Source organism: Dermacentor albipictus, chromosome 2, assembly GCF_038994185.2.
Source record: "Dermacentor albipictus isolate Rhodes 1998 colony chromosome 2, USDA_Dalb.pri_finalv2, whole genome shotgun sequence".
Classification (NCBI taxonomy): Eukaryota; Metazoa; Arthropoda; class Arachnida; order Ixodida; family Ixodidae; genus Dermacentor; species Dermacentor albipictus.
Genome location: NC_091822.1, coordinates 84,687,593 through 84,703,534, shown reverse-complemented (window position 1 = coordinate 84,703,534; position 15,942 = coordinate 84,687,593). Strand labels below are relative to the sequence as shown.

The window sequence follows — 15,942 nt, the reverse complement described above, 5'->3', positions numbered from 1 at the left end:
TACATTATTTCATGTACCGAGCGGGTGTTTTACTACTGTGAGTTTGCTGCGCTACTTCGAAGATGTATCTTTTACAATATGGCATTGAAAGTGCGGTAGTCTAGTTACATCATTTCATGTACCAAGTGGGTGTTTTACTACTGCGAGTTTGCTGCGCTATTTCAAAGATCGATATTTTACATTATGGCACTGTTTAAAGTGTGATAATCTAGTTATATTATTTAATGTACCAACTGTGTGTTGTACTACAGCGAGTTTGCTGCTATGTTTTGAAGATCTATATATTTTGTACCTTCGTGCTTACATTTCTGAAATAAAAGTATTAAAACCTCCGTGTAGGTCATGGAATTTGTAGTTTTCAGCTATGCTTGCGTGGTTTTAAGAGTGAAAAGCATGTAAAAAGTGATTAGTGCCTAAATTTAGGTCCGCAAGCTTTCTGCAAGAAATATCCGAATATCCGTCTTTGGATGTCCCAGGGACCTGTCTATGTATGTTGAAAGGTCTAGCTACGGATGGTCCACTGCATGTCCTTCAGATGTATCGCGGAGGTAAATGGATGTCCGCAGGACATCCGGGTGTCCAGAAAGAAATGTCCCTTGGATGTTCTATGGACGAAAGTGTGCCGTCTGGGCATCCTCTCGGCCGTGCGGGCTCTCGGTGTGGAGGGCAGGCTCCTTGTTTACATCGAGGCCTTCCTCGCCGGCAGAACATCTGCTGTCCGAGTTGGAGGGGCAGTCGGCTCGCCCCGTCCTGTGAGCTGCGGTGTGCTACAGGGAAGCGTGTTGAGCCCGTTTTTGTTCAACCTTGCCCTCGCGCCCATCATCGAGTGCATTCCGAAAACGGGCCCCTTCCCTGTGCATGCTGTGCTCTACGCGGACGACACTGCGCTCTTCGTGCGTGGGCCGACCTCTGCGACGGGCGAGATGTGCTACCGGCTTCAGGCAGCGCTGGACATCGTCACGAACTTCCTGCGCGCCATCGGCTTGCGGCTGTCGTCAAAGAAGTCCGAGGCCATTCTGATCCACCCCCGCAGTGTTCGCCGCCGCAGCGGCTGCGTGCTCAACGGAGTCCTGCACCCCTCGGGCTGCCCCTCGTGACACAGGACGCTACTACGCGCGCTTCTGACTTTCGCCGAGACCATCGGCCGCGCCGACCGCCTTTAACTCCATCGCTTTTCCGTGGCGTACTGCTGCTTCTGGTGCTCTTTCTCTTCCTCTACTTTCATTCCCTACCCCCCCCCTGTGCAGCGCGGTTGACGTGTCCTCTGCTGAGAGAGTTACTGCGCTGCACTTTACCCCAATTTCTTCTTCCAGGTGCACCACAAAGCGGCGATATGGCCAGACAAACTGCACATTCTCTTGACACTGACAGCGATGACTCTTCCGACTCAGATTTTGCACCATTCACCGAGTCTGACTCGGAAGACAGTTTTTCTTAAGAGGACACCTCATCTTTGGACGACAAATTGCATTCAACCAGTTCTACCTCCAACCTCAGCGCAGCCGCAACATCTCGAAAGCGGGCAAGACTCTACCACACCCAGTGGGACACAGGTGACTTTTTTGCCATCTCCTCTCACTTTTGACGACTCGCAATCAGGGCAGGGGTAGGCCTCTCTTCTCCCGCCTGAAGCAAGTGAAATGGCTTATTTCAAACTGTTTTTCGATGAAGACCTTGTGTCGCTCATCGTCAAAGCAGGCGCATGTCACTCCTGCACATCGCGGCTCAGAGCCTGGGTGGCTGTGGACCTCCCGGAGCTTTACTACTTCTTGGCAATAGTGCTGCTTATGGGCATGGTGCAGAAGAACACCCTGTTCCAACTATTGTCGATGGACCCAATGCTGGTGACCAAGTTTTTTTTCTGAGATTTTTTTCTGTGAACCACTTTGGCTTTCTGCTGTGCATCCTGCACTTCAGTTCGATAACGGTGCAAACCGATCATGTAAGGGCCATCACACCGGTCACGGAGGCCATTCATGCAAAATGTTCCAGACTTTTTTTTCCATACCAAGATTTACGCATAGATGAATCTCTCATGCCTTGAACAGGCCGCCTTTCATTCCGGCAGTACATACCACCCAAAAGACACCGGTTCGGAGTGAAGATGTTCATTATGTGTGATATGAAAACCGGGTATTTACTGAGGTTCTAGTTTATACAGGAGCTACAGTTAGTCTGGCCAAAACAAAGAAGCTTGGTATGCAGGCTCTGTTGTTGCTGACCTTCTGGCAGACTTTTTTGGAAAACGACACTCTGTTTGTGGACAATTGGTACAAAAGCCCAGTGCTCTTCGAATTTCTGCAAAACAATAGAACAAATGCATGCGGAACTGTACAAATCAACACGAAGGGCCTATCCTCTTCCAAAAAGATGAAGGGTGAAATAAAAATTTTGACAACAATACATGGACCCCACATACAAGATTCTGATAATGTGCACAGAGCAACCGGACAAAATATGTGTGTGTACTGCATGTGTACTTGAATACACGAAGAAAATGGGACTCATTGACAGAGTAGACATGCAGCTTGGCTCCAGTAAAAGCATCAGGAAAACACTGAAGTGGAACAAAAAGCTCTTTTTTCACTTGCTCGACATGTCACTGCTGAACGTATTTAAAATATTCTCTACCGTGAGAGAACTGGCACTCCGACGATGCTTGCTGTGTTTAGAATGATAGTCGCGACTCAAATATTAGAACGGTTTACAGACCTAGTTCTAACGACCAAGGCGCGGAAGACAAACCTCACACAACCTGCTGCGACTGACAACACATCACTTCCCAGAGATGGTGCCTCGGACCTCTGCCCAAGGCAGCCGCACGCAGAGAAGATGTTATTTGTGTGCCAACACAACTCATTGCTCCAAGAGAAGAACAGACATGCGTTTTATGTGTGCACACTGCGATAAGGTGCTGTGCGTAGACCCATGTTTCAAGGAATACCACACTCTAAAATACTGTCGAAAATTATGCAGTTCTGAGTGATGCTGACACTAAAATACCTATTTTTTATAATTTATTCCCAACTTTACAGATTTTGTACATTCAAAATCCAGAATAAAGAAATTTGACCATCTGGGAAAGCTCTTTTCAAAAAGTTAGACCATCAAAGGGTTAAGGAGAAAGATGAGAGATGCGCGCTTCAATGGGGATTTCATTGAGCTAGCTGTAAAAAGTTTGTTTGAAAGTGATGTTATTGTTAACCTGCACAGCAACGGCGGAGCTTTTCGAAGCACTTACTTTTGAATGGAGTATTTTCAGAGCAAATTCAATTATGTACGGCCAGTAGCTGTGCATCTTGGAAAAAAACAAGAACAATCAAGATGCTCATTTTCATTATGTCCCAATAATTGAAATGATAAAATCGTTGCTAAGAGATAACTGTTCAAGATCAGTGTATGAATGTGAATGTTCATGAACCAGGTGTCTTTAAGGATTTCACTGATGGGAATGTCTTTCAGTCAATACCACTATTTCAGGATCACCTCACTGCTTTGCATTTGGTTTTTTTTTTTTTCTACCAGGTGCATTTGAAGCAGTGGTGCTCCAGCTGCGCCAATTGCACCATTCTGCTCCAGAAGCGGCAAATTCATCAATATTGCGCCCTAGCTGCGCCAAAAAAACGACACGGTCGTGGGAAAACAGCTATTTTTGGAACCTTTCAAGCTTTCAGTTGGCAACCTACTAAAACGTTTCCGCAGTTGGCAACCCAGTGCGCTGGTGGCCCGTGGTAGAATTTAGCAGCTACTACCTGTTCATTCACGCAACTAGAGTTCACTCTAACCCAGTGATGCCAACCCTAGGGATTTATCCTTAGATCTAGAGATTTTTCTTTGCTTTAGGGTTCTAGTGTCTTTTTGTGAAATCTAGGGATTTTAAGAGGCCGTATAATTGTTACTTTAGGCGGCCTCAGGGCAGGCGTATCTGATTATATTGCCTTCCAAACAGAAAATACTATGAAAAATGCTAGTTACTGCTTATCTATGTTTGGTGTTCTGCCAAGCCGATAGATGGCGACAGCAGTTCTGCAACGCGAAATAATCGGCTGCTGCACAGTGAGGTAAAACGAAACCATATGACTTTCAAACTGTTTAATCGTGCGTGTGATCTCCGGCGCTACGAGTGACTGCTGCTCTACGAAAGAAAAAGTTGAATTTTGACTTGTAGTGTCTGCATCAACGCACTACGTTTACGCTCACCGCGTACCTTCACCGTTCAAACGTGCTGCATGTCAGATGGCAACTTCTGAACCAGGAGACTGATGATGGTGAGCCAAGCAAAAAGAAAGCGAAAGCGTACGACCAAAAATATTTGACCAAATGGGAAGCGGATCCGAAGTACAGAGGGCGGTTGTCAGCCAGTAAAAAAGGGCTCTTGTACTTTTCCTGCAAAGCATGCAGATCCGATTGTAAAGGTAGAAAATCAGAAATCGACCGCCACCTTGCAAGCTCCAAGCACAAGAAAAGCGCTGCAAGCTTGCAATCGACCCGCGCACTGACATTCATGCCTTAAATAAGTGGGCAAACTCAAATAGACAAATCAGTCAAAGAGGCTGAAATCAGACTTGCCGCGTTTGTCACGGAACACAATCTACCTTTTAATGCCATGGGGCATTTAGTTGATGTTGTCAAGGCGTCGTGTGACGACTCGCAGATTGCAAAGAACTTAAGTTGCCGCCGGACAAAGTGCGCTGCAATCATAAAGAATGTGCTTGGAGAGGAGAGTCGCGAAGAGCTCTGTGAGCTTTTCCGCACACAGAAGTTCTCCCTTCTGGTGGACGAATCCACTGACAAGGCTACGGTGAAGCATCTGTCACTTGTTGCCCGAGTAATGAACGCCGACGGCGGCATAATGGATGCGTTTTTGGACTTAGTACCAGTCAGTGATGCGACTGTCAGCTCTCTACACTAGCTTAAAGGCGGTGTTCAGTGCTGCGGAAATTCCGTACGACAAAAATTGGATTGGTTTTGCGGTCGACGGAGCGAACGTAATGATGGGTGCACATCATTCCGTCGCGTCGCTGCTACAAGCAGAAATTCCAGGCCTCTTCATTATGAAGTGCGTTTGCCATTCGTTCCATCTGTGCGCCTCGTATGCGTTTAAAACACTTCCAAGAGGAGTTGAAGATCTGGCACGCGATGTTTTCAACTACTTTTTTTGTCGCCGAAGCAGACATTTGCCTTCCAAGAATTCCAGAAGCTGGCAGAGGTGAAAACGCACAAGCTCTTGCACCCAAGCCAAACAAGGTGGCTGTCTCTCCAAGTTGTGACGTGCTTGCTTGAGCAGATGCCTGCCCTGATTTTGTTTTTCAAGAAAGCAGCCACTGATGACCGCCTGTTTGCTGCAGAAGCCACTCTGGAAAAACTGACTGACCCGTCAACGAAACTCTACCTTGAGTACGTCCTGCCTTTTTTCACTAACCTAAATAAGGAAATGCAGTCGGAAGAAACCAGAATTCACTTGCTCCATGAAAAGGTTTCGGCCATGCTGAAATGCATACTGGAATGTACATCAACCGAGAGTACCTGGAGGCCACGCCGTTGTCCGATGTGCGGTACGAAGACCCAGCCAAGTTCCTGGCATTGGAAGAAATTTACCTCGGAGCAAAGCCAACTGCCACACCAGCCGGTAACATGCACGGCTTAAACGATAATCAGGTTCACAATTTTCGGCTGCGGTGTTCAGAGTTCTTTATTGAAGCAGCTCACCAGATCTACCTGCGGTTCCCCCTAAAAAGTGACAGATGAAAATCCTTCGAGTCATAGACCCGAAAGTTGTCCTGGGAAAGACGGTACCATCAATCGCATCGCTTGCGGTCTCCTTTCCCCTGATCGTGAAAGAAAATGAAGTGAACGAACTGGACAGGGAATGGCGACTTCTTTGCAACATGGCGCTGAGGGACCACGTTGACTTGACTGCGTGCCAGTTCTGGCACAAAGTGTCTCAAATGAAAAAAGGAGACGGATCACAAGAGTACCCCCTGCTGTCAAGTTTTATGAAGAACCTTCTGTGCCTACCACACTCCAGCGCTGCTGTCGAATGCGTATTTTCGCAAGTCAACCTGCTGAAAACAAAGCAAAGAAACAGATTGTCGACAGACGCGTTGTGCGGTTTGCTGCACGCAAAAAGAACCTTGAAGGACAGCTGCTGTTACAGCTTCAAGATCACTCCTTCTCATTTGGAGAGGATGAACAAAGATATGTACGATGATTAAGAGTTTAAGATTGTGTGCGCGTCTTAATTCCTTGTTTGTGTGCCATATAATCATTCTAGAGTGTTAAGAAACCTATCTTAACACGTCAACGTCAACACTGCACGCATGTTTACGTTATCTTTGCATACAGTATCATTTGCGTCGTACGTGTTTTTATGTTATTGAAGAAAATGCTACTGTGCAGCATTTTTTTTTTTAGAGAAAAGCATTTTCCACGTATGCTAGACCACTTTGTTGCAACGTGCTGCGCAACCAAAACAACATATATATTCTCAGTTTTAAGGAACCATTTTCTGATTTTGTAATTATCAACTCTACATCTTAATCACTGCTCTATAACTAGCAAGATTACATTTTTGGAGATGTCAGTTTCTCGTGATGTCATTTCTTAGTCGCTCCAACTACTGTTCGACAATCTTTGATTGAGACTTTGATAAATAAAGAACTGTGCGGTGAGGTACGCCATTTCACCACTTCTGAGTGTTCTATTTGAGGCGAGAAGGGAACTTTAACGAAGTCCAACATGTTCGTTTTTCTGTGCGCATCATAAAAAGACTGTTGATGTTGTCTGAATAAAATACCTTGGTGTGACGACGGGGATTCGCAGGCAATGTCCAGCTCTTTCAACTTGGGACCATTCTTTTTTTAAAGGGCTGCATGGGTTCTTTGCGCGTGAAGATGAGCCTGCTGAAGGAGCAGCTTGAAAGGCGGTGTGGTAAAACGGGAGTCGTCTGCTCGAAGTTCACTTCAGATACAGAGGGAGTCAGCAGAGTGTCGTTGCTGACTCCCCCTCTACCTGGTGGTGCCATCTGTTGACCCTATATGCATGATAACTCTACAAAAAATTAAGAAAAAAGCTACAGATGCGGCTAATACACATTTATTTATCTCTGATAAAATGTATAACAAATGGAACAAACAGTGAACTGCGCTGAGACTTTGTTAAAGCTGAAATCGCCACATTAACAAGTAAACAAAAAAATCTAGGGATTTTTCTTTAATCTAGGGATTTCTGGGGCTTCGTTTTAGGGATAAAACGTTGACCTGAGTTGGCATCACTGCTCTAACCACTCTAATGCAATGAACACGTGAAACGAGGCAGCGTTGCAAGTGCGACCTTCAGCATCGGAATTCCGCGCTTCGTGCTACTGAGCGCGGCTGTGGTTTATGTGACACCGTTCGTTTATCAGCTCTTCGTGGGATCACTGATGATGAACAAGCATAATTTTCTGCACTTGTGGGATATAAGTGGCGTGTGTGCGCAGGCGTGGCTTGTCATTCTTTGTTTGGGCAGTTTGTTAGCACTCTTTGGAGTTTCATTAACGTGAAGATACATTACCGTTAGTACTCTTTAAAGTGTCATTAAAGTGAAATACATTTACACCATTTAAGCTATTCAGGTTAGAGTTGTGTAATCACAGAGTAAGAAACTGCAGTGCGAGAATCGGCTTGTAATTTTGGCAGAGCGGTGTAGTTTCAACAGGTCGGAAATTCTCCGGCGATTCGCGCTTCACGTTCTCGCGTTCGCTCAAATGCTTGCATGTGAAACAGGTTTTACGCGGACATATTGAGCTTTCAGACTTTGGATTTTGTCACCACCGAATGTCTTTCCATGCACAGTCAGACGAGTATAGTGGGGAACCTTGTTTAACGACCAACGGAATCGTCTATAGAACAGTATCGAAATTGGGCACGTTCACATTTGCGCGCTTTCGCCCATCAGGAGTTAACCATTCGAGTTTTGAAAGTTTCCACTTTAACATGCGCTTGCGTATTGGTGGCTATCGAAAGAGGAACGTTAATGTGTCCGTTAGCAAGACTCCACGCAGATGCTCCGATTTTCTTTTTTTTTCAGGGGATTTATATCGGGCTAATGTTTCTTGATGGGAACCTATGCTCAGTGTGGAATTACTTATTTTCTTCATTGAAACGTGTGATCCTGTTTGTAACGCCAAGTTTAATGTTTTGTCTTTCTAGGGCGAAGAAGCACAAAATTTAATGAATCCATCCTCAATGAAGTAGACTCCAACAATGATGTCATTAATGTGTGGTGCAAAAAGGAACTAAAGAAACAGATGCTATTTGTGTGCTCTGCAATACAGTCATTTCATGCGCTATGCATGGAATTGCGGCCATCAAACGCCATGCAACGATGAAAAAGCACGTTGAATTTGCTGCAAAGCACAGCAACAAGGATGGAAACCTGCAGCCACTGAAGCTAGTGCAAACTACGTTGGACTTTTCACATGGGACAGCTGGCATATCTGTCCAAGATCAAGTTATGAAAGCAGAAGCCGTTTTTGCTATGTCCGTCGTCTGCAACTCTGTACCTTTTTCCTGGGGAGACACAGCAACAGAAATGTACCAGTGAATGTATCCAGATAGTCACGTTGCAAAGGGGTTCAGCTGTCGCAGGACCAAGTTGTCCCGCATTGTTTCTAATGGGCTTGGTCCATACTTCAAATTTCAAGTAATAAGTGAACTGTGCCACCCAAATGTCTACTTCTCAATAATGGTTGATGAAACCCCAAAACCCAAGCAAAGGGTGCAGCAGCTGGATGTACTTGTAAGGTACTTTTCTAACAAGCTGCAACAAGTGGTTGTTGACCACCTACAATCATTTGATCTTGGACGTGGAACTGCAGAGAAAATTGTTGAGTGCATTGAAGATGCTTTGACAGAACTTCCGAAGCAAGGGCTTATTTGCTTCTTTAGCGACGGCCCTTATGTCATGAAAAGCGTCAGAAACAAACTTGACAAGTACACGTCAGGCCTGGTGGATATTGGCCACTGCAATTTGCACGAAGTGCATAACGCCTTTTCAAAGGGTCTGGAGGCATTTGGTGCGGACGTCGAGGAGCTTGTGCGACGCATCTACTACTACTTTAACCCATATATGCCTAGTGTCCTATATGTAGGACACTGAAATTTTTCAATGAACTCGAAAAATTTTTTTTAATCAAAAAGCTAGCGCCCCCTAGGGGGTGTTTCTGAGGCTATGGCCTTCTCGCGTGCAAGTCTTGGTTAGCGTGGGAGCACAGCTCGCCACGTGCTTGCAGTTTCAAAATCGGCGTTCCGCGTGAGCTTCGACGAACGCCATGCCGAGAAAGAAAATGTAAGTAATATAAATTGAAATGATTTTTGATGTTTTCGAGAGTTTTGTCAGTTATTCCTGAGTAATTGAATATGCTGTGAAAGCAATGTCAATGTGGTATAGGCAACATTTTTTTGTTTACGATCTGTCAAACAGCGGTGTCCTATATGTAGGACGCTAGGCAGATCGGGGGTCGCTGTTGTGTCGCTCTGGAACGCACGATGCATCGCGCGCGTAGCGTTGAAGTAGCATAGTAAAATACATATGGACGTATGGCAGAAACTTTTTTTTTCCAATTGCAGTCAGAAGATTCCCTGCAGTTCATTTTACCGCAGAAGAGATCCGCAAACGCTCAACGACATTCTAAACCAGATTGACGCTGGGGAAGCTGTACTGTCTACGGTGGCCATTCTTCCGCCCGAAAATCACGCGGCGGCAGTGACAGATGAAGAAAGCGGTGATGAAGAATGCACCAGCATGGACCATCTGCCGGAGAGCACTCTTCGTGCTGAAGTTCTGGACACTTGTTCAGAGTCAAGTGAGGACGAGAACGACCAGGAGCCACCAGCTAAGCAACAGAAACGACGTGTCAAGTGGGATAAACGCGATTTGAACGCGAGTTTCTTAACTCGCCACTCGTGTGATTCAGACTCCGCTGAAGGAGCACCGCTAACTCCAGTAGAGGCATTTGAAAAATTTTTCGATGATGAAGTCATCAACCTGCTTGTTGCAAACACCAACACCTATGCACAACAGAAGAATCGGTTGTTGAACGTGAACGCAGGTGAGATGAGATGCTTTCTCAGCATTCTGCTTCTCAGTGGCTATGTGCCGGTTCCAAGGCGTCGCATGTTGTGGGAAAACTCGCGTGATTCTCATAATGAACTCGTCGCGAACTCTATGAGGCGGGACCGATTTGAAGCCATTTTCACCAACCTACATGTGGCTGACAACAACAACCTAGTACAAGAAGACAAATTCACAAAACTGCGACCACTGTTTAGGCTCTTGAATGAACGGTTTCTGTTGTATGCTCCATTACTAGACTGCTTCAGCATTGATGAAAGCATGTGCGAGTACTTCGGAAAGCATGGATGCAAGCAGTTTATGAAAGGGAAACCAATCCGATTTGGCTATAAATTGTGGTGCATTTGCACCCCATTGGGCTATTTGCTTTCTGTTGAGCCCTACCAAGGGAGGTATGGCGTCAATGTGGATGATAAAAACAAGCTTGGTCTAGGAGGATCTGTTGTTACAGAAATGGTGTCCAGGTTGAAAGAAAGGCTTGATTACTGTTTTCATGTGTTCTTTGACAACTTCTTTTCAAGTCTCAAACTTGTTAGAATGCTTTCGTCAATGGGTGTCAAGTGCACAGGCACCGTGCAGGATAACCGAATAGAAAACTGTCCCATCCTGACACAGAAAGAAATGAAAAGCAAGAATCGAGGCTTCTACGATTACAAAGTCGACGCTGAATCTGAAATTATTGTATGTCGCTGGAAGGACAACAGCACAGTGACTGTCGTCTCAAATGCTCACGGGGTCGAGCCAACACAAATGGTGAAAAGATATTCGAGAGAAAACAAGTCCAAAGTCACGGTGGAGCAGCCGTTCTTGATTTCGAGCTATAATGGCAACATGGGAGGAGTTGACAGACTAGACCAAAATATTTCAAAGTACCGCACAGCCATTCGAGGAAAGAAGTGGTATTCTTCACTCCTGACATATCTGGTTGATGCATGTGTGAATAATGCATTCCAGTTGTACAGAATTGGAACGACCAAAACAGAGCTCCTCACATTTCGAAGGACGATAGCGATGTCGTATATGAAGAGTTATGGCACCAAGCCATTGCGTGGAAAAAGCCGGCAATCTTTACTGGAAGCCCAAAGCCGATTTGACCGCATTGACCACACAGTGATTCTTCAAGAGAAGCAAACAAGGTGTGCTCATTGCCATGAGAAGACCACAACACGTTGTGAAAAATGCGACATCGGAGTCCATGTGAAATGTTTCAAATTGTACCACTCAAAGGAGTAGTATATGTGCCTAGTGTCCTATATGTAGGACGGCTACAAAAACGCAGTTCGAAAAAAAAATTTTTTTTTTTGAATAAAAGGTTGATTCTACTTTCTGAGGTACCAGAAGCAATTATTACGGGAAAATAAATCACTTTTCTTAATTTCCCCAAGTTCAGGCATATATGGGTTAAGGGCGCCATCCGTAGCGAAGGCATTAAGGAATGTCAAGATGCGCTAGGAATTTCTTCTCATGTGTTTCTTAGGCATGTCTCAAATCGCTGGTTGATGCTTCAAGATTCTCTTTGTCACATACAGGAGCAGTTTCAAGCACTCCAGACATACTTCCGCAAGGATGATTTACCTGGACGGCGCTTGGAACCTCAAAACCTGCACAACAAGATTTATTTGCATTTTCAGACAAAACCCTGTATGCAAAGGTGCTGTTTTTAAAGAACTGTGCAGACCTTTTCTCGGGTTTCCAGAAGTTATTTCAAAAGGAAGAACCACTTCTGCATGTGCTTCACTTGGAGATGATGTCGTTAGTGAAGCGAATCCTCAGTCGGTTTTTGCGAAGTGAAGCCTACATCAACAAAAGTCCAGATGACTTGAAGGTTCTCAATGTGGAGGACCCCGCGCTGTGGAAAATGAAACCCAAAGTTGGTGCGGACACCGAGCAAGCTATGGTGGCGTGGGACGCGAGTCAAATAAAGCGATTGCGGCTTGGTACACGGGCATTCTACATGGCTTGCTCGAAGGACCGAACGCAGAAATTGCCTCTGAACGACAAAGTTCTTCAAAGTGCAAGTATTCTTGGAATTGAGCTTGGCAGGGTAGATGCCGAAGTGCGTTCTTTACAAATGCTCGCCTGCGAACTTCCACAAGTCATCCAAAGTACTCAAGTGTCTGGATTAGTAGATGAGTGGCATATGCTCAAATGTGACTTGGCTAACAACATTCACCTTGCAGAAGGCCGTATAGATGATCAGTGGGCAAAGCTGTTTCAACAAAAGAGTGCGGCTGGTGAAATTAGGTATCCATTTCTTTCAAATCTGGTAAAAGTGCTGCTATCTCTACCCCACGGCAATGCTGACTGTGAGCGTGGCTTCAGTCAAAACAAACGAATGCTTGAAAGTCGAGCTTCACTATCCATCGAGAGCATCAATGGCTTACGACATGTGAAGACATATTTAAGAAGATACGACAGCGATGCCACGAAGGTGCCTTTGTAACCACAGCTTCTTCAAAGCGTAAAAAGAGCGCAAGCCAGGTACGCAGAAAGAATTCAAAGCCGAGCAGTGGACCTAAAAAGAAAGACACCTGAGATTTCCGCGGATGACGGAGATGACTGTGATGTGAAACGGTCCCGGAAGCAACTCGATGAAAAGGTTGCATCATGTCGATCAACCCTGAAGAGGGCCGAAGAAGTTATTTCTTTTGGCTTGAAGAACAAAAGCTTGGAGCAGGTGCAACGAGGTAAAGCTTTGTTAGAACAAGGAAATTCCAGCCTTGCTGATTCACTTCGCAAGCTTGATGAGTTCGTAAAAAAATCCAAGAAGCGTTAAGATAGTGCCGACATAAAAAAAATGGTTATAGTAAACGTGTTCTTTGGACTCGAGTACGCTTGACTGAACACGCCTGCAAGACAGTGCCAGCAATAATAAAATGTTTTTGTCACTGTTTTTTGTGAATACCTTTGTTTTTTCTGAGTTACACATGGCTGAACCTTATCTCGTTAATAACAACCGCTTCTGGGTGACTCCTTTATTCTGTTCGTGCTGCTCCGAGGTTGCTCCAGAATTATTGTTCCGATACAAAAGTGCTCCAGAATGGGCATTTTTCTGCTCCAAAAATGGCTCCAAAACTTGAAATGGCTGGACCAATACTGATTTGAAGTGGTAAATCCTTTAGGTGCGGCAAAGAAGAGGCACAAAATTCAAGCTGTGTATCTGCTGCTTCGAAACCTACGTTCTTGGAACGGAAGTCATACCTGTGCAGTTCACTTAGTGCTTCTTTGCAAAAAAAGTGACTGTTTTTTAGACAGGACAAGGTGTTTGCTTCATTGAATAGTGACATCAAAAAGCTAGAAGCTGGCTGCAAGTTGGTGGACAGCGTTCCCACATACAGCACTGTGGTGGCAGTTCTGAGCAACAACCTAGGCAGCCACAGTATTAGTGGATTCATGGAAAATTTAAGCACAGCTGAATACATCTCCAGGTTTTGTTTAGTAAAGCATGAAAATATGTTTGAGAAAAACATTGTTAACACCAGTGAGCTAAGAAATGAACTGACCTACAAAGAGGCAGCGAAGAAACTTCAGGATGACTCTGCATTAAATTTGATGCTTTGTTTAATAGCCTAAATATACTTTCATGCTTGTGCTCCTGGGCTCCCTCCATGTTTAGCACATGACCTGTTGGAAGATGTATTGTTTGATCTTGCATTGTTGCTGCAATATCTCATCACCAAGTAGCGATGGTTATCTGTTGAAGAACTGAATAAAAGAATTATTTCATTCAAGTTCAAAAGATTAGACGTGAATGACTATCTGGTGGAGATTTTAAACCTTTAAAAAGCTGCGTCGACAAGCAATCCAGAACTGGAATATGCTTCGGTTTTTACCCTACTTTCTTCAATGACAAGTTGTGCAGAAATGAGTGCATGGGAGTTAGTATTGATGCTCACTGAACTTGTTCAGTTGGCTTGTGCTCTAGAAATAAATATGTCCATGGTAATGAGGCTCAAAGATTTGATAAAAGATTACATTGACCGAAGAACTGAGCTCTTCCGTGGTACACATCTGAAACCGAAGCACCTTTACATGGTTCACTACCCCTATCTCATTACTCAGTTTGGACCGCTTATTAGGTTATGGACTGTGTGTTATGAAAGCAAGCATGGCTATTTTCGCAAGTGCCTAAGTGCACAGAAATTAACATGACACTAACACTTGCTGAAAAACACCAGCATCTTCAAACATTCAGGGGGAATAGCTGTCACTTTGAAAGAGACTTAGTGATTGACTCTACATTTCTTTTTTACCCTAGTTTGTTCAGTATGGAAGTTCAGGAAGCCATCAAAACTTGTGGAGAACCAGGAAAAGAATTGTATTGCACATACCAAGTTGAATACAAGGGCATCAAGTAAAGCAAAAGCATGGCCATGATTTTGGGTTGTGAGGAAAGCAGGCTGGTGTGTGGCGGGATCATTTTCATTTTATTGCTCGAAAAGAAAGTCTGTTTTCTTGTTCGTGTTCGGACAAGAAAGTCTGTTTGTTTGGACACTGTAGTGCATTTTTGTTCAGGACCTTCAAGATTGCTATCCACTTGAGTCACATGATGCTGGCCATCCAAAAGTCACAGTCATTGCACTGAAGCATGCAGTTTCATTGCTAAATTTTATTCAGCCCAGACGACTTCATGTCATTTGTTCAGGAGTGGCTTCCAGCCCTCAGCAAGGAGGACTTCACAACCACTGGTCAGACACTGCAGGTATCTACCAGAATCAGACTTGGACTTCTTAGCCCTCGTGCAAAGGTGCATCCTGCTTGAGAAGTTTCAAACCATCGGCATAGCTCCTGTCCCATCAGGGCAGAGTGGCAGTTGTGCTAAGGTGACTTCAGATGCCACCTTACAGCTGGATGAATGGGCTGAGAAATTTTGCATCCCTTGGGAAATGTTTCTGCCAAGTTTACTTCAAGCATGCAAAGTACAAGAAAGGCCTACAAATGCCAATCTGAACCAGATGGTGAGAATACTGAGTTCTCACATCCTGGATAAGTATTCAGTGCCTGGCAGACGGAAACTGAGAATAATTGCAACAAAAGTTGCATCAATGTACCCTTCATCATTTCACGATTTGCTACAGGGTGCAGTTGTTGGCACAGGAATTCAGACATCGATGTGAAAGCTCGAAAACTGCATCAATAACAAGAGACCAACTGCACAAGTGCTGCCTGCAGAACTTGTTGATGACCCAGACTCCTTCCAGCCCCGTCTACAATCTACCTGTGACTCCTATGGTTGTATAGAATGGCATCCAGAGTTACCGAGTGAAGAAAATTTGTTGACACAATGAGAAAAGCAGCAGCAGCTCCTTTCTGAGTATGCTAAATGCATCCCAACAAGCAGCTTGCCACTCGTTTAATGACTGAGACGTATACATTACAAAGACTAATATACAAAGAATAATAAACTGAAACTGAAAGACTGGTCATTAATCACTCAAGGAGTGTGACAGAGGTAAGGAAAAACTGGCCATTTTTGTTTACTGAGGACTGCTTTTTTGAGCATTCCAAGGAGCTACTCGGTAGTAACCGGTAGCAACAGCTACTACCGAGCTACTTGGTAGTAACAGTCGTCCATGGATGACATGTTCTTTGTTCGAAGAATTTCTTCGGTACTTTGGCAACAAGATGGGGGCCCAGTGCAGGGGTGTCATCCTATTTCTGGACAATTGTGCTTCCCACCCAAGAGACCCGCCGTTTCTTCGGAACCTAAAGCTTGTGTTTTTACCACTAAATACAACAAGCCATTTGCAGCCGTTGGATGCCGGCATCATAAGAAACTTGAAGCATTCTTACAGAAAGTGCATTGTCAAGCGTTGGCTCACGCAT

The 15,942-nt window shown here is 44.7% G+C and overlaps 1 protein-coding gene and 1 pseudogene across 6 annotated transcripts in view; one reads left to right on the top strand and one right to left on the bottom strand.

Moving 5' to 3' along the window:
• The window catches only part of LOC135901456 (uncharacterized), a 276,089-nt gene that overhangs the window by 233,818 nt on the left and 26,329 nt on the right, over nt 1-15,942 (bottom strand). The window lies entirely within an intron of this gene.
• Nucleotides 5,506-12,892, top strand: LOC139055730 (uncharacterized; annotated as a pseudogene).